The sequence below is a fragment of the Phyllostomus hastatus genome, unplaced genomic scaffold (genome assembly GCF_019186645.2).
Source record: "Phyllostomus hastatus isolate PE091 unplaced genomic scaffold, TTU_PhHast_1.1 phas_scaffold_78, whole genome shotgun sequence".
Classification (NCBI taxonomy): domain Eukaryota; kingdom Metazoa; phylum Chordata; class Mammalia; order Chiroptera; family Phyllostomidae; genus Phyllostomus; species Phyllostomus hastatus.
This window is the reverse complement of record NW_025334041.1, coordinates 60,832,892-60,851,604: the sequence shown is the minus strand read 5'-3', so window position 1 is coordinate 60,851,604 and position 18,713 is coordinate 60,832,892. Positions and strand designations below refer to the sequence as shown.

General features: G+C 35.9%; 1 protein-coding gene across 1 annotated transcript in view; it reads right to left on the bottom strand.

Moving 5' to 3' along the window:
* SLC9A2 (solute carrier family 9 member A2) overlaps positions 1 to 18,713 on the bottom strand; it is a 104,787-nt gene that overhangs the window by 77,185 nt on the left and 8,889 nt on the right. The window lies entirely within an intron of this gene.

Sequence of the window (18,713 nt, the reverse complement as noted above, 5' to 3'; positions counted from 1 at the left end):
TTGTTCTTAAGTATTAAAAGAAATAAATAGGTTCATTCAGCCTAAAATGCTAATCTCATGTATCTCATTTGACATAGCAACCAAAATATGCATTTAAAAAAATAAAATAAAATTAGCAACAATCAGAAACACAGGTAAAATAATAAGAAACACCATTTTGATCAGATGCATCAACAAACTGCTGAGTAATAGAATTTAATTCTAAAAATAAATAAAATCAAAATCAAGTAAATAATTAAAAAGCAAACAAATGATACATAAAATAAATAGACTATAAGTCTATAAATAAAGCTGAATTAACTGATGAGTATCAATAATTTATTAATTTGTAAATATAGTTTTATCACAACATTTAGTTCAACTGTGGAAATGGAAAATACATTTAATATTTACCCCACCAAAAACAGTGCAGCTATGAATATAAAGGTTTTTCAAAATGCTTTACTTATGAAGTTTGCAAGGGACTTTTTTACACAAATGACTCAAGCACTATTTTTCCATGTCACTTGATCACTTGCAAAGAAAAAGAAAAATATAATGAGTTTAGTCTATTCATGAAGAACTTTAAAAAGGAACAGAGTTAAACGCTTAATCAGATACTTTTTAAGTACCTTTTCTGTACATAGCTCTGAGAGACCCACGAGGGGACCATATATGGAACAGGTCTTCAGTGAGCTTGTATTTGGTGTGGAAGATAAGACATGACCTTAGGAATTTATAATACAGGGTTCAGCAAAAGTAAGGCCTGCTTGAGTGTGGTTTGTAGGTTAATAATATGAGTGTAATAATTTATAGTTTTAATTTGAATATTTCACCTAAAATGCCATATGGTGTGCTTGAGTGTGATATTGTTATGTTACAGAATTACATGCTTATGATTTTATAATAAAATATGTCGTAATAAAAAACAGGCACTATCTGTGCCAGATCCTGTACAAGATAGAAAGTTATAGAGCCATTCTAGCAAATTACTGAACCCAAGGAAGGCATCATGGGAACCCCATATGGCTGGGCAGTAATAAACATAGCTGGCAATCTGGAGCTGACAACCAGCATTTGCAATGGAGATGTCTTGTTAGACTGATCTCTTTACTAGTGGGGCCAAGGCCAAGCCAAGGAGATAATGTCAGAACAGAACTGTATTCTAAGATACCCAGTTAGTGTCTGCACTGTAGAGTACTGGAGAATTGCTTGTTGTAGAAAAATCCACATATTAGGTGGCCAAAGTATTCTGTAAATATATAGGAAAAATAATTGAATCAAAGGTGAATCTAAGGTTTGGGGCCCAAACTAATTGGTATCAGGCAGAGTTATTTACTGAAACTGAGGACAATAGGGAGGGGCTTTCAGGGAAGATCAAGATTGTAAATGTCAATCAGAATCTCCTTAAAAAATATCATGGAGCTTAACAAATTGAATAGTAAGATTTAGCTAGAACAAATGGAAGACAATTTCTAGAGATCACTATAAAAGAACTATCACTTCTGCCAAAAATATGGTGATATGTTTTTATTAAGCCCATAATGGATCAGACTGATGAAAGAGTAAGACCATATAATGACTTTTAACTATACAAGAATGTCATATAAAGATGCTGTACAACCATGGGAAGAGAGAACCTAGTTTAATCAGTGGTATTGGATGAGAGAGGTTAAGAAAAATAATACACACACATTTATTTTTTAATGCTACAACTGTGGAAAATTCCATATAGGTCAAAGAGTTTAGCATTTAAAAATTATAAAGAATTAATAAAAATAGAAGGAAATCCTATGTTGTAATCACCTCAGTTACAAAGAAGTGATATAATCAGTGAACAAAAAGTAAATAATATTAAAAGACAGGTATGCTGAAATTCACCTTTTTAAATTTGTACAGAAAAAAAGATTAAAAAATTAAGTTAAAAAAGAACCAACTCCTGCTTCTGGGAAAAGGGAGTATATGTTTTTCTTTATCTCTCCAATCAAGTAAAAAAAATAAAAACCTCCCTGGCTGGCATAGCTCAGTGGATTGAGCGTGGGCTGGAAACCAAAGTGTCCCAGGTTCGATTCCCAGCCAGGGTACATTCCTGGGTTGCAGGCCATAACCCTCAGCAACCACACATTGATGTTTCTCTCTATATATATCCCTCCCTTCCCCGCCTAAAAATAAATAAATAAAATCTTTACAATAAAAAAAACTACATTTCTGTTAAAAAATAAATAAATAAATAAAAATAAATAAAATAAAAACCTAAAAAGCCTAGAAGTTACATATAAAACAAATATAAAGGGACTCTGAACAGTGGAAAAAAGAATAAGACCAGCTAGGGACATCAAGATCTGAATATGGCAGTGAGTTTTCTAGGTTTGCTTTTTGCACTACAGTTGGAGGGGAAAGAGACAGCAACCGGGAAATAACAATGGGTGTAGGCAACAAAAGCCTGCTCTGTCTATACAAAGGACCGGGAAAAAGGCAGCCTAGCAAGACAGAAAACTTTTAAATAAAAACAGCTCTACTTGAGCCAAACACTGTGGAAGAAACTATGGACAGAGCTTCAACAAAGTTTGAGTGAAGTATCCAGACTCCACCCTCACTAGATTGTAAGGAAAACCCCAGCATCACCAGTGGAGTGGTGTCAAAAAAGAAAATGTAGAGAGGTGAAACTTACTTCACTGCTGTGTGATAATTATAGCCTCCTCTCTTCCTCACTGTTCCATGGAGCCTGTACTTCTGCCACCCTGGAATCATGAGGCATCCCACATCCTCCTCATTGAGGTGGGTCAGAGGAGGCTTAGTGAAGAGTGGGACTTTCCCTGTAAAGCCCACACTCCCCTGTGGTGTCAATGGATTCCATCAGAAGAGCAACCAGGAAGCACTCCTACCCCCTCTCAGACAAGGAGGTGTCAGTGGAGACCTATTAAGGATCTGGAACTTCCACCATCTGCAGTAAAAATGAGAAGCAACCCCCAGGAAATCAATAGAAGCAGTGTGGAAAACCTGAAGATCTACCCCCAACTGGCAATAATGATATATCACCTCCCTCCCCCAACCCTCTGCCAGAATAGTGTGATAAGTCAAATAAAACAGAAAGCATAAATAAGATTCAGAATTTTATATCATAATACCTAAAATATCCATGTTCCAATAGAAAATCACTCATCATGCCAGAAACCAAGAAGTCAAATGGGATTTTAAAAAGTCAATTAATAGATATCACTATTGTAACAACAGAAATGTTACACTTATTTGACAAAAATTTTAATGCATTGATGATAACAGTGTTTCACAAGCAATTACAAACACAATTGAAACAAGTAAAAAATAAGTCTAAACAAAGAAATAAAAAACCTTGACCAAAAGATAAATAAATAATGAAGAACTCAAAATATAATAACTGAAATAAAAATTCTGTTGTGTAGCCTCAACACCAGACTGGAGTAGACAGGGAGGAATTAGTAACCTGAAAGACAGAATGATAGAAGTTACTCAATCTGAACAACAGAGGGAAAGCAGACTTAAAATGAAGCTTGAGGGACTTATGGAACTACAGCAAAAGATCTAATGTTTATGTCATTAGAGTCCCAGAAAGAGAAAAGAAAGTAAAATCACTCAAAGAAATAATTACTGAAAACTTCCTAAATTTTGCATAAGATATAAACCTATAGAATCAAGAAAATAAGTGACCTTCAATAGGATTAACTGAATGAAGTCCACATCAAAATATACCAAAGTCAGAGTTGCAAGTTTGATTTCTTGGGTCGTATGCCCAAGTTGTAGGTTCAATCCCTGTTCAGGGTGTGTACAAGGAGGCAACCAACTGATGTTTCTCTCTCACATCCATGTTTCTCTCTCTCTCTCTCTCTCTCTCTCTCTCTCTCTCTCTCTCTCTCTCTCTCTCTCTGCCTCCCCTCTCTCTAAAAAGCAATGAAAAGAATTGTCCTTGGGTGAGGATAATAAAAAAAGACAGCTGTTAGAATGCATTAAAAAATATGACCCAACTATATGCTATGTACAAAAAGACCTTACTTCAAATATAGTGATATAGGCAAGTTAAAAATAAAAGAATGGAAAGGTTACACCATTAAAATAATAGTCTAAAGAAAGCAGAAGTGGCTATATTAATATCCCCCAAAAAGTAAGCTTCAGAGCAAAAAAATTACCAAACAGGGAGGAATATTACATAATGATAAAAGGATCAATCCACCAACACATAGTGAGCCTAAATGTGTATGCATCAAACAACGAAACTACACAATATGTGAAATAAAAACTGACAGAATTAAGAGGCGATAGACAAATACACAATTACAGGTAAGGACTTCAATGCCCTTCTCTCAATAACTGATAGAGTAAATGATAGAGTAAATAGACAATCAACCAATAGGATCCTATTCTACCGAAGACTCCAACCAAAAACAGACAAATGCCCATTATTATCAAGACTCCACAGAACATAAACCAAAGTAGAGCACATCCTGGGCCCTAAAATCAAACCTCAATAAACTTAAAAGAACTAAAATCATGCAGGGTGTATTCTCTGATCACAATGGAGTCATACTAGAAATCAATAACATACAGAAAAACTAGAAAATCTCTAAACTTGGAGAATTGACAACATACTTCTCAATAACCTATGGGTCTTCACACCTACTAGGAAGTCTATAATCAAAAAGAAGATAACAAATGTTCACCAGGTTGTGCAGAAATTGTAACCCTTATACACTTGGTGGGAATTTAAATTGTACAGTCATATTAGAAAATCATTTGACATTTCCTCAAAAAGTTAAACATTGACTTGTCATTTGGCCTAAAAATTTCATTCCTAGATATACACCAAAAGGAAATGAAAACCTTTCCACACAAAAACTCATACAGTAAAATTTCATAGTAGCATTATTCTTAATAGCTAAAAGATAAAAACAACCCAAATGCCCATCAACTGATGAATGGATAAACACAAAGTGGGAAAACAATGAAATATGTTTTGGCCATGTGAATGATACATTGATACATACTACAACATGGATTAACCTTGAGAACATTGTGCTAAGTGAAAGAAGTCAGTCACAAAACCACATATTGTATGTTTCCATTTATATAAAATATCTAAAATAGGCAAATCTTCAAAAACAAGAAATAGACTAGGTATTTCTTAGGGCTGGGACATAATGGGAAAATGGCATAGTTATAGCTAAAGTATATACGAGTTCCTTTAGGGGTGATGAAAATATCCTAAATTTGATTGTAGAAGTGGTTGCCTAACTGTGGACATACTAAAGACCATGAAATATCATACTTTAAATGGATGAAAAGTGTAAAGGGGGCCATGAACAACATGGGTTTGAACTGTGTGGACCCACTTACATGCGGATACTTTTCAATAAATACTATACATAAATCATTGTCCTAATGTTCTTACTAACATTTTTGTTAGCTTACTTGCTTGTAAAAATACAGTGTAGAATACATATAACATACAAAATATGTGTTGGCATTTATATTATAAGTAAAACTTATGGTCAACACTAAGCAATAAATAGTTTTTAGGGAGTCAAAAGTTATTTGCGGATTTTTTACTGTGCTGGGGGGTTGATACCCCTAACCTTTGAATTGTTCAAAGGCCAACTGTACTCTGTAAATTTTATCTCAATAGTGATATTACAAATAATAATCCATTAGTCTTGAGGAATTCTCAAGGGAAATCTAAAAGTAAATTGAACTGAATGAAAATGAAAAAACAATATATTAAAATGTGGGACACAACTAAAGTAGTCCCAGAGAAATGTATAGCACTAAATACATTTATTAAAAAAGGGAAGTCTCAAATCAACAATCTAGTCTTTCACTTCGAGACCCTTAATAAAGAAGATCAGAAGATCAAAGGAAGCAGAAGGAAGGAAATTATGAAGAGCAGAAATCAGCAAAATTAAAAACAGGAAAATAGAAAAATATCAATGAAATTAAAAGCTGGATTTTTGAAAAGATTGATAAAATTGAAAAAATTCTAGCAAGACTGTCAAAAAAGAGAAAGCAAAAATTATTAATATTTTATGAATTACACAGGGGCATCACTACAGACCCCACTGACATCAAAAGGATGATAAGGGAATACTATGAACAGCTCTGTACACATATTTGACATATTAAATGAAATAGACCAATTCCTTGAAAAATGCACATAGCCAGAACTCACCCAATATAAAGGATTCATTTGAAAATCCCTGTAACTATAAAAAATATTGAATTTGTAAATTTCAGACTCCCCCAAAGAAGAACCCTCTAGTTCCAGATGGTTTCACAAGTGAATTCTATAAAACAATACAAATTCTACACAATCTCTTCGAAACAATAGATTTTATGAAGCTAATATTACCCTGATATCAAAATCAGACAAAGACAGTACAAAAAAAGGAAATGACAGAATGATATCCTTTATGAGTATTGTGATTTATAATAAGAAATATATATTTGGTCTACTGGTGCCCAGGGCAAGCCACCCCAACTTATCCCACAATAGCATATGGATTATTTTGAATTAAAGTTACTTAAGAAACTGCCCACCCAAGAAAACAACCCTGACCTCTTTGTCCACCTAAAAGCAAGAGATAAATATCCCATGTAATTGGTGCCTTCCCTTGTCCTGAGGACCAAGAAACAATCTTATCACAAGAGTTTTAAAAATTCCAGAGTCCAAAAGTCTCTATAAACAAACCCTGTTAAGGTTTTTACTAAAGTTACTATCCAAGCCCAAACCTTTAGTAAAGTTACTATCCAAGTAAATAGCACTTTCTGATAAGTGCTTTCTCTATCCTGTCAATTTTCACAAATTTACTGTTTCTTTGTATAAAAAGTATAAAAATATGTCTGGTTTGGTCATTTTGTTTGAGCCTCATTTTATGATCCACTTATTATATTATGATTCTGCCATGAGAATGTATTAAATTAGGTTTTCTTCTGTTAATGTGGCCTTGTGTCAATTTTATTATTTATTACTAGTCCAGCTATAAGAACTAAAACAGGGAAGGGAGAGAATTTTTTACCCTTTTCCTGGTACAGAGCTCCTGAAATGTTTGTCTTCTAATAAGTGACAAGAGTGGCAAAAGTGTGTTTTATTATTTTACAAAGGGTTGAAAACCCTGCAAAATAGGGCCTATATGGCAGAAAGGTAGTGTGCTCACTTTAAAACCCCAAGTTGGTGTTTTAAACCCCAGGAAACATATTGGAGAAATGAGTGTACAGTCTATAAGTCATTAGGTGGAAATCATGCATACTACAGAAAATCATTGTAAAGAAAACATTCATCCTTCCTAGAAACTGATAAATTATTTGATTACTTATTATTTCATTTATTTATCCACATGCATTTCCAAGCACTCACCACCGTGAAGTGTGCAAAACACTGAGACACAGCAATAACCAAGATAGACATGGTTCTATTTCATGGAGTTTACCATCTATGGGACCAAGGATGTCAAAGAAGGCATTGCAACATCAGGCAATGCCGGACAGGAATTTGTAAGTCATCATGGAATCATAGGGCAGGGTCCTTATCTTGTCCAGTCAGGGAGGGGATCCTTAAGGTAATAATGTTATACCTCAGAAGTAAATAGGAGTAGGAATCTTCACAGCCAAGAAGTGTGGGAGGGTCTTCCAAGCAGAGGAAAGAGCAAAACTCACAAGACTGAGCCCAAAATGTGGCCTATAGGAGGCACTACAATAAATCCAAGAGAAAGAGTAAGGGTGACATGTCCTAGGTTTTATCATCCACAGTTTGGATTTATCCCAAGTTTGTGGGAAGTAACTATGGCCAAAGATGTGAAGAAACAGGCATGCTTTTCATTTAAGATATTTATTGTTTTGAGATTACAGTGAGTGACCTGTGGCTCTCTGTCCTCAGCCACACTGTGTCAATGTCTGTAGCAGAGTGCTTACTGCACTGGAGTTCACAGATCCACCTGAGGGTCTGGTTCACCCACGAGAACACATGTTCTCAGGACTGTGGCAAGTTTTACTCACTTCTGCACTCCCATTGTCTAATACAGTGCATAGCAGGTGGACAAAAAGAGCAATAAAAAAAAAAAAGCTCATCTTTCCTTTCATCTGGCTATTCTCTTCTAGAGATTCTACTCCACACCTTGGAGGGACACACAGTGACTATGCATCAGATGTGCATGTTGTCATTGGGGGCCTAGTTCTTGAAAGCTAAAGGTGTTGCACCTTACATTTTATTACAGTCCTTACCTTTCTAGTTTCAACTTTTCTCTCTGTTTTCTCTAATCTTTAATTTGTTATTTTATTTCCCAATGGAATGCACAGGTTTATATCTGATTATGCTAAAGGTTTACCCTTTTATCACTGCTGGTAATTTCCATCTTCATCTTAATTTCATTAAGGTTGTAAGAATTATGTAGTTCCTCCTTAAAATTTTTCACCAAACACAAAAGAAGAAATTTTTCATGATTGTGCTTATTTGAAGTCCTTATAACAGTCAAATTCACAGGGACATAAAGTAGAATTATCAGGGTTTGGGAGAGGGCAATGAGGAGTTATTGTTTAATGGGCAGAGTTTCTGTTTGGGAGGATGAAAAAGTGCTGGAAACAGGTAGTGGTGTTGATCGTACAACACTGAAAGTACTTAATGCCACTGAATTATCCATTTAAAATGGTTAATATGGCAAATTTTATGTTAGGTATATTTTGCCAGAATGGAAAAAAAATCTTCATTTTCCTACTCATTCTATAAAACAATTTTAAGCAAAATGAAATATTGATATAACTACATAAATACTAATAAACAAGCATGAAAAGAAACTGTTCCCTGCTGATAGGCATTGTCACCAGGCATATGACCCAAAATACTGACTAATGAGCTGATCCACAGCTTCTGAACTGTGCCTTTGAAAGGGAAATGTAGAAGTAATGATACAAAATGTGCACAGCATGGGCTATTCAAACATAAGAAGCAAAAAATCAGAATTTTCTGTAATTTAAAGGGTAAAATAAGTAATTTCTACAAAGATACTCATAGCAAAATGTCAACAAAGAGGAGAGATGGTTGAGCAAATTATAATACAACAAGATGTAACAGTCTCCCATAGCATGCATCTTAATTACGGCAGTACTGCTATGGATTTATTCAAAAGAATGCTCAGTGAAAAAGAGCAGAAGCAAAGTTACAATATTGTTTTTATTGTATTTAAAACTGTTAAATTCACTGATTTTATTCATTGATATATTTTGAAAGGTAAGTGACTCTAAGATGAGACCTGAGAACCTACTGATATTCTAAGACTAAATATTCTTATTTATCCATAGAGTTTACCTTTCAGACACAATGCCTTAACTTAGTGTCAGAGACAGCATGAGAAGGATGTGCTGGCCTCCTGATCTCTAGCCCACACTGCTTCCCATGCCTGCTTCCTTATTTAAGGTGTGAAACATGACCACCTTTCACTTATATATCCCACACTAGTCTCCCCATTTTTATCAATGGTTAAGAGTATGCCACCATTTTTTATGTATTTTCCTTTTTGGAAACATGATCACATTCTGAGAATGGTACACATGTTAATTATTATTAACTTGACTATAAAGTAAATTTTGACTGATCTTGAGTATGTAAGTATTCCAAACAATAGACTCAGCTTCCTTCAACATAACCAGGTCTAAATACTGGAATCAAAATCTCATGTAACATGAAAAACTCTGGACCAGAAATTGCAAACTGTCAGGTTATGGGTCAGCATTGCCTTTCAGGACTATTTTGTTTTGCTTCACTGGTGTTTTTAAATATTGAGCTAATCTTTAGAAACAGAGTTTTCACATATAACTTCTCTTGTATGGTTTTTCTTAAAAAATCAGCAGACTAGACCCTCTGTCCCTTACCCATGCCAATTTGTGCAAGATGGCAATTGGCTGGAGCTGAGCAGGGGTTCTTCTAGTCAGTGTTGGTTCAACAGCTGCCTGCCAGACTTTTCCCCCACCTCTGCCCCACCCCTTCCCCATATTTCCTGGGGCTTGTGTATCTTAGGCCCACACTGTCTACTACCTGCCTAGACCTCAAGTCCAAATTCTAATCATCAGATACCACAAAGATGTCAATGGAGACTGGAATGAGCAAAACGTCCATTCTATTTCTCTTCAGTGTTATTTTAAAACTCTTCACTTCAAATTTCCACCATAGCAATGAGAAAACAACTTAGGCACTGAATTTCATGAATGAGGATTAGCTTCTCATCTCTTTAGAAAACAAGTGAGGGTCAGATCCTCAGTAGCCAGGCATGCCTCACGTCCCTGTTTGGGGTTTCTGTCAATGAAGGGAGATCTCTGATAGGTCATGGGCAGCACACAGAGTTGGTGAAATTCATTTCCACAGGCTAAGGGAACTTATGGGTTACGCTGCTAGCCTGGAGTGTGTAGTTGGAGATAGCTAAATCCTCATCAGATCCCTGAGCCAGTGCTGGTCACGGAATTTGACTCATACTTCATTTCTGCCTTGCTTCATTTCTGCCTGCAAGCAAACACTTCAATCTCAGACTCATTTTTCCATTCCTTAGCCATCAGCAAAGTAAGATCAATTTTCAGTATTGTATTTCTCTTTCCACAAGAAGTTGGGTCTAAAGATGACTAGAAATTTCATATTCAGTTATTAACTGACAGCCTCATACTACTCATGACAGACTTAAAAGTTGTGAGTTTGTATGTGTGTGTGATGGTATGCATAACACAGACAAGCACACACACAGACACACACAAGGATACACTCACATGTGCACACAGACACATACACACACACACAGAGTCATCCATTAATCCACTGGTTCACTGTGTTCCCTGAAAGACACTGCATCCAGTGCTGACTGAGAGTGTCTTGTCATACAAAAGGACACAACTACTGGGCCAAAGGTAGAGGCAGCTAGAAATACTGCCCCTGGTTTTTTGATATGAATAAAAGAAAAGCTTATATCTTTCTGGATTTCAAGGAAAGTCACAAATTTTAAAAAATCACAAGTTATCTCTTCAAATGCCAGAGAATTTTTTGGCCCCACACGTAGAAGTGTTTAAGAGGAACTACATTCTGAGCAAGAATAGGGTGGCATGGGAAGATGGTCCTGGCCCTGAATTTCTTGACCTCCAGGGACGTAGGGAGTGAGCAACCAGGCCAAGTCTCTCCAGACTCCTGCTGCCCACACTGGTGCAGGGCAGACCAGTCACAAATGAAGTTCTCCAGGCTGTTAGTTAAACTGAGCCACAGCAGCCAGCACACAGAACATACTGTATAGTGAACAACCCCAGCAATATAGCTGCCCAACCTGTGACTTAGAGTTTTTCCAAGCCCACCAATAAAATCTACTCCAGTAAAGTAATAATCATGGCCCTGACTGCTAGACTGCTGGACAGCTACTTCTGTGGCACAACTCACTATTTTTCTAGGGTTTTGAAAAAGATGGTCATGTAAGATACTGGCTTATTAGCATATATATAAAGTGTGCTTACCATAATAATTTTGCATACTGATCCTGTAAAAAGTAAATCAATATATTTCCTTTCAAAATGAATACTTGAGTAAAGTCAGTGAAGAAATAGTAAATAAATACTGCACTTTTCTCCCATTTCTCCCATTGTATTTAGAGTTATTCATGGTTTTGAATTTTATATTAGATTCTTTACCACTAATCAGCATTCAAAAGATCAAAACCAATGACGTACTCTACCATCTTGGCTACTTTCTGCTAAAATAACCATCTTAGGTTATTCTGTTACTGGGTCACATTTCTCTTTCTGAAGCTATAGGTGATACAGGTTACAAGAATGGGTTCTAAAGATGTTCAGTTCTTGCTATCAGATTCTATGGCAGCCAATGGAAGGAAAATCAGAGGTTTGTGTTGTATTAATTTTGCAAAATGCTCATGAGCACAGTGAAACCAACATGGAAAATACATAGCACAACATCAGGCAGCCCAGAAATTGTGACTAGCTTAGTTGCACCTTCCCTGTCCCCAAGGCAGCAACCCTGCCACAGGAAAAAATCATGACACTGGACAGTGTTCAAAGTATTTCTGCATATATTTTGTTTGAGTATGAAATGCATGCCTCCATATACCAAGTAAAGACATCCACATATGCCAGGGGAATTTCTAATACAGCCAGGTGTGAAACAAGTTCCATTATGTAAAAGAGCTGACAGTAGCCCAAGGACACATGGAGTATTCTTATTTTAAGAAGTCTTTGACTCATGTTTCATGTGATATACAGCATAAAATCATCACAGACCTTGTTCTGAGTCAGTCAGGACTGCAGATTTAGAGTTTACAGTGATGTAGCAGATTCCACACTCTCACATGATTCTATATATCTTCAAGGTTATTACTGAGCTTCACCCCCATGGGGCTCTCAGTGCCCACCTTTTTTTCTTTCTTTCTTTTTCCATTTAGTAACACCATTTGATGGAAGGGTTTACAAAAGAAAAGACTAGATTTGAAGAAATTGTTTTAAGGGTAAAACTTTTTCAACATGTAGGCATTATCTAGAGGAATGACAGAATTCCAAAAGTAGTTAAGTTCTGGTGACTATTTCTGAATAACCTTTTGCATAGTCAGGCTGTGGGAGGGACACAGGGAGGCAGCACTTTGCTGGGGGAGTGGTGATAGGACTCTGGTATACTGTAACTTACATTCAAAACTTTCCATGCAGCTCAACAGTTGAAAGCAATTTTTAGTTTATTGTCCCAGGCTAGATGTTAAATTTTAGGATTTTACATATTTTGACCTACATGGTAGTAAATAATTTATGTCAATTTTGCTTTTGTTGTCTGTCTACTGCTTTTATTAAGTTGGACAATGTTATCCAGGGAGCCTCCTGTACCTGCCCCACCACTTTGTGTTGGAATTTTATTTCGTTTGGTTTTTATTCCTTTAAGGGACTGATTTCTAAACAAGTTTACCACTTGCTTAAAATAAATAGATCAAAGCATAGTAAAGAAACCATACAATTGCCAGTAATTGCTACCTAATTTTATTTTTAAATAAGTGGTTGCAAACACTCAACTGTAGTCATTAGTTATATGGAAGGGAACTATTTGCACACTGGTTGCTGGGGCTAAATTAAGAAACAACCCTATGTGATAAATTACTCTATTTTCCAAATTTACTAGACTCATAACATTTTTGTTAACTTTGCCTTCTGGCTTCACATTACTAGATCGGTAGTCTTTGCACATCCACATGTCCTCCCATATGCCTTTTGCTGCAAATACGAAAGGGATTTCAATGAGCATCAGGATGTGTCCATCTTAAGAATTCTTATGGTTCCATCTTCATCATAATTATTGTGTTTCATTAATACAATAATCAAACCTACTAATATATTTAATGGAAAAAATGGAGGGCAGTGGGCCTGCCAATAATAGGCATTTGTTAAGAGATTTAGGAACAGTAACAACTCCCCTGGTTTCAGTGGCCTTTAAACACAAAATTGAAATATCAGAACAAAAGAAAAAGAAAAAGAAAAAGAAATCACCAAAGAGGAAGTAAAGTCATTAAGTACATAAATTAACTGTCATATCAACCAAATCACTTTTGCAAAACCATTAGCACTCATGAATAGAGTTTGGAAATTGAGCACATCAATGAATGTTAGCAGTCAAAAAAAAAAAGACTGTGAGAATCAAAATAGATGTGAAACAACTGAAAATATAACAGTATTATTGAGAATCTAGACATCACTAGCTTTAACTATGTGTGTTGTTAAGTCCCACAGAGCTAGACAAAAAAAAGACACAAGGCCCCACCCCAGAGTCTCTACTTGAAGAGGGAGGGACAGTCAGTACCCATCTGACTAATAAATAAGTAATCACATGTCAGATGGTGATAATCATGCTGAAGAAAGTGAGCCTTGGCAATAGAACACAAAGAGACTGTGGAAAGAGCTTTTTCACTCAGGCAGATACATTATCTAATTCCCTTAAAAATGTGAGCTCCTTGAGCTAGAGGTAGCATCTTAACATCTTTCCAGACAGGTCACAAGAGAATGCACAAAGAATGATGCCATTCACCTAAGAAGACCAAATGATACTAAATGAATCTCATTGTTGGTCAGAAATTTCACTGTTGTTTCTCCTTATCATTCCAGTGTTGTGGTAAAGAAAGCATACACTCAACCAAATGTGTGATTCTGTTTTAGAACAGAGGAAAAAGAGGGCAGGTTGACAGTTTCCATAGCAATAATTACTTTTGGCAGCACCTTGCTTTAAAACTCTTTCCTATCTAGATTCCAAAAAACAAAACAACAAATCCTTATTTACACAAAAAAGTACCAGCGGATTTGGAAATTATCTTCTGAAAAACACAGTTTCCCTAACCATCCTATGACTGGGGATGCTGATGACATTAAGCAGACCCTGCAGCTTTGTAGATGTGAAGGGGAGGGTCAAGAAGAGAGCCTGCTCCTAGAGAGAAGGTGTTACTGACTGTGAGCCTTGCATGCTCACCCTGTCCTTCTGTCCTCCATCTGTTATACCTGGCTGCATACCCTTCAGTTTCCAGAACAGAAATCAGGGATAAAGCAAAGGACATGCACTGCCTTCCTTTTCCATTACAAACTAACTTACAAAAGCAGTCAAATGAGTTTTTAACTTAATGTAACATTGGAAACCAAAATATGTATGATTTAGAGAGAAACCTGTGTATAACACCAACAGCAGGAAACAAGAACATCTAGACAATCTAACTGGACAAAAATAGACTTTCATGGTATAATGTTATGATACTTTAGAGAAGGAAGCAGACATCTACTCTCAACCAAGGGTTAATCAAATTTCCAAGGTCTGTAAGATAGCACATTTACTAAGTGCATTAACTCTATCCTCACCACTGCATAATGAGAAAGCTATTATTGTCATCGCATTTTATTTTACAGATAAAATAACTGAGTTTAGAGAGGTTTATTAACTAACCCAAGTCCACACATAGTTAAGTGGCAGAGCTGAGATTTTAGACAACAGAGCTTAAGTTACTGAAATATGTGAATAGTAGCATATTCATTAAAAGTAGAGTGACCAAATAAGTTATCATACAAACAGTATATTTGAGAGTGAAAGGGCACACTATTAGTATATGTGCTAGGATAAAGAATGTAAGCCATGGACAAATCAGGATGTATGGTTACCTTAATTACTACATGATTAAATTGAGATGAAAGTAAAAGTGTCTCTAAATATATTTAGTTATTCATTTACTCAGTAATTATTTGTTGAGTACCTACCATGTGCCACACTGTTCTAGACAATGAGTCAAACAAAGTCTAGTCCCTCATTGAGCTTACATCCTAATAAATGTCATTTATGTGTGCCAGTGTGTCTGTATGTGCACATGTACATGTGCAATTCAATAAGTGTGTATGTATGTGCAATAATAAAACAGTATGACATCTTTCCTCCTATAAGTCTGTTGGAGTTGAACTTTGACCTATTAAAAAATAGGAGCTGAACCTTTAACCCATGAATCTTTAACATGATAAATATGTGTTTCAAAAGCATTAGAATTCTACATTCCCTAAGTTATGAATGGTAGAAAAGGCTAAATCAAGGGTCAAAAATTCTAGACTTAAGTTCTATCTCTGATGCTCCTTGTGAATTATGCTACCTTGCTGTTTCATAGCCTCTCTCTGTCCTAACCAGGTTACAGAGTTGTTGTGAGGTCAGACTAATCTTAACTTTGGAGTTGTGACTGTTTCTATGTCTTATTTCAGTTGGTCTACAATAATCCTGTGAATCAGGCAGGATGCTATGATCATTACTGTGTGATTTTACAATGAAAATCTGAGATAATTCAAATGAGGTAATATGGGTCAGTGTGAGATTCAAGTGCAGCCAGGCTTTGTGCCCTGGGTTAAGAGTAGGTGATCTGAGGTACATTAAGGTGCTCTTGAGACCACTGACAAAGGTCTAGAACTTAATATTTTTTTCCATGAGAGGTAGGATGGCAGGACAAGACACAGAGAAGTGATGAAGTGCACCAGCCAAGGATCTAATTTTTACCACTGAAGAGCTGCAATATCATTGACAAATTACCTACATTCTCTAATCTGTTTCCTCGTCTATTTTTTAAACCTGTGGATAACAATGATGCCTCTCTTCCAGCATTACTGTGAGGTTTAAATAAGATAATAAGTATGAAGCACTTGGCCCAAATAGCTGGCATGTGAGAATGTTCCACGATTGTTAGTGATTACTATTTTATTAAAGTAACCATGTTAGAGGGGTTACTCAGTCTCACCCATCTCCACCCTCTATTGCCACAGTAAATGAGATTACTCTGTAGTATTACACTGCTCAGGTTTCCCAGCCTGTAGATCCTCAGGAACAGAATATCAGTGGAGAAGACACAGAAAAACAGCAACAAAAACATTCTGCTGCCCTGTGACTTCATGAGAATCTTTTTTTAGAGGATAACAAAACCTCTAAACTTTATTTTAGGGTGTTTTCACATACATGATAGGCATGGGTAATCTGATTCATTTTCAGGTGAAATTTCTAAATATAATTGTAAATTTGATTTTTCTGTTTTCACAAGTAAGCCTTGGTATGCCAACACTAAGTATAATAATAAGATGAAATTCACATTTACAATATGATTCTGTCACAGCCTCATGGAGAGTCTTCAGAGGAGTTCCCATGAACCTCTGGAATTACTGAAGAGAGAGAGATATACAAGTCATACAAGGAATGGATTTTTAAAATCAGGGTTAGAAAGTGTTTGTACAGTGATAAACAATATGCAGGGTTATTACAGGAAGTTATATCAATTATGATTCATAGATTTAAAAAGATGTAATTACAAGAGAGTAACCTATAATTGTGCATGTCTCATTTAGAATAATACTATGCCCATACCTATATTATTAATATAATAAACACATGCTACTCTTGGCTTAAGTTTCTTTTGTTATAAAAGTAAAATTTTTGTTATGAGTGATTTCCTCCCTACAGAGTATTATCCCTATGGAAATAGTAAACAGATGGAGCAGATACAGATTCTTAGTTTTAATCAAATAAAAGAACCAAGTAGGTAAAGGCCTGGCAGGGTCACAAAACAAAGTTAATGGCAAAACTGAAATTGCACCAGAGTATTCCTCTTCTACTGGGACTATGATTTTAAAACTTAGGTCCAACACATCTTCAACTGCTGAGCTATTTATTTCCCTTCAATACAAGTGCAAAAATATATGAGATAAAACAAGGCAGGATACTCACACCTCCATACCCTGCAGATAGAAAAACTAGGAAAGTACATATTATTTTTACCTCAACGAGAATCCACAATGATATTCTATGAGCAGAACATACCTATGAGCTCAAATCATTATATAAAAAGCATTTCTTTAAAAGTACCACATAAAATACCACTGAGCCATTCAATAATTGGACCCAGATAGAGCCTCTGCTCACTACAAATATACAATGTTAACAGCTAACCATGTTCAACATTTTGAAGCCTAGAAGGCCTGAAATAAGGAGAGAAATCAAATTGGGAGATGTAGGTTGAATTTCAGGCCACAAAAGCAGGAGAATTCTAGGTCCCAGTGGGCTAGGTGGGACCTGACATTTGAACACCTACATGAGGACAAGAAATCTGACTTCAGACCAATAAGGGAAGGACACAGGACTAAATTTCTGAGTATCAAAGAGCTCCATTGTCCTAAATAATTAAAGAGTAAAAAATCTCTCTAGCCATGGAAAATGAAAGGAAACACATCAAGCCTTTATGGTATTGGGCAGAAGGAAAATTTACCTCTAGTGAAAATTCATCTGTGAAGTATAAAACTTCAGGTCTACACCACATAATGATATAAAGTCTAGATTTACAGTATTTGAATCACATAGGAAAGCCAAACTAAAATACTAATAGTAAAAACTAATCACTGCAACCTAAAGTCCCAGTAAGAACACTCAAAACACTTTTGTTACAACCTTTCACTACTTAAGAAAAACAGGATCCTACCAAATAAACATCTCCTGCTGAAGTTAACCCAAAATAACAACTGTAATTTATGTTATGAAATAAAAATACAGAAAGTAAAATCAGTAGATATGATAAGCATATGAATTAGCAACTCCTCAAACTAAAAATGCAAATTAAAACCACAATGAGGTATCATCTCACGCCTGTCAGAATGACTATCATCAATAAATCAGCAAACAACAAGTGCTGGTGAGGATGTGAAGAAATGGGAATCCTTTTGCACTATTGGTGAGACTGTAGACTGGTGAAGCCACTGTGGAAAGCAGTATTGAGAAACCTCAAAAAATTAAAAATGGATTTTCTTTTGACCCAGCAATCCCACTTCTGGTAATATATCTGAAGGAACCCAAAACACTAATTTGAAAGAACATAAACACCTTTATGTTCATTGAAGCATTATTTACCATTGCCAAGATATGGAAGTAGCCCAAGTGTCCATCAGTAGATGAGTGGATAAAATAACTACGGCATTTACACAATGGAACACTAATACTCAGTCATAAAAAAAGAAGAAAATCTTACCCTTTGCAACAGTGTGGATGGATCTGGAGAACATTATGCTAAGTGAAATAAGCCACTCAGAGAAGGCAAATGCCATATGATTTCACTCATACGTGCAACCTAGTGAACAAACTGAACTAACAAGCAAAATAGAGACAGACTCATAGAAAGCAGGATGACAGCTAAGGGGGCAGGAGCGGGATGGTAGGG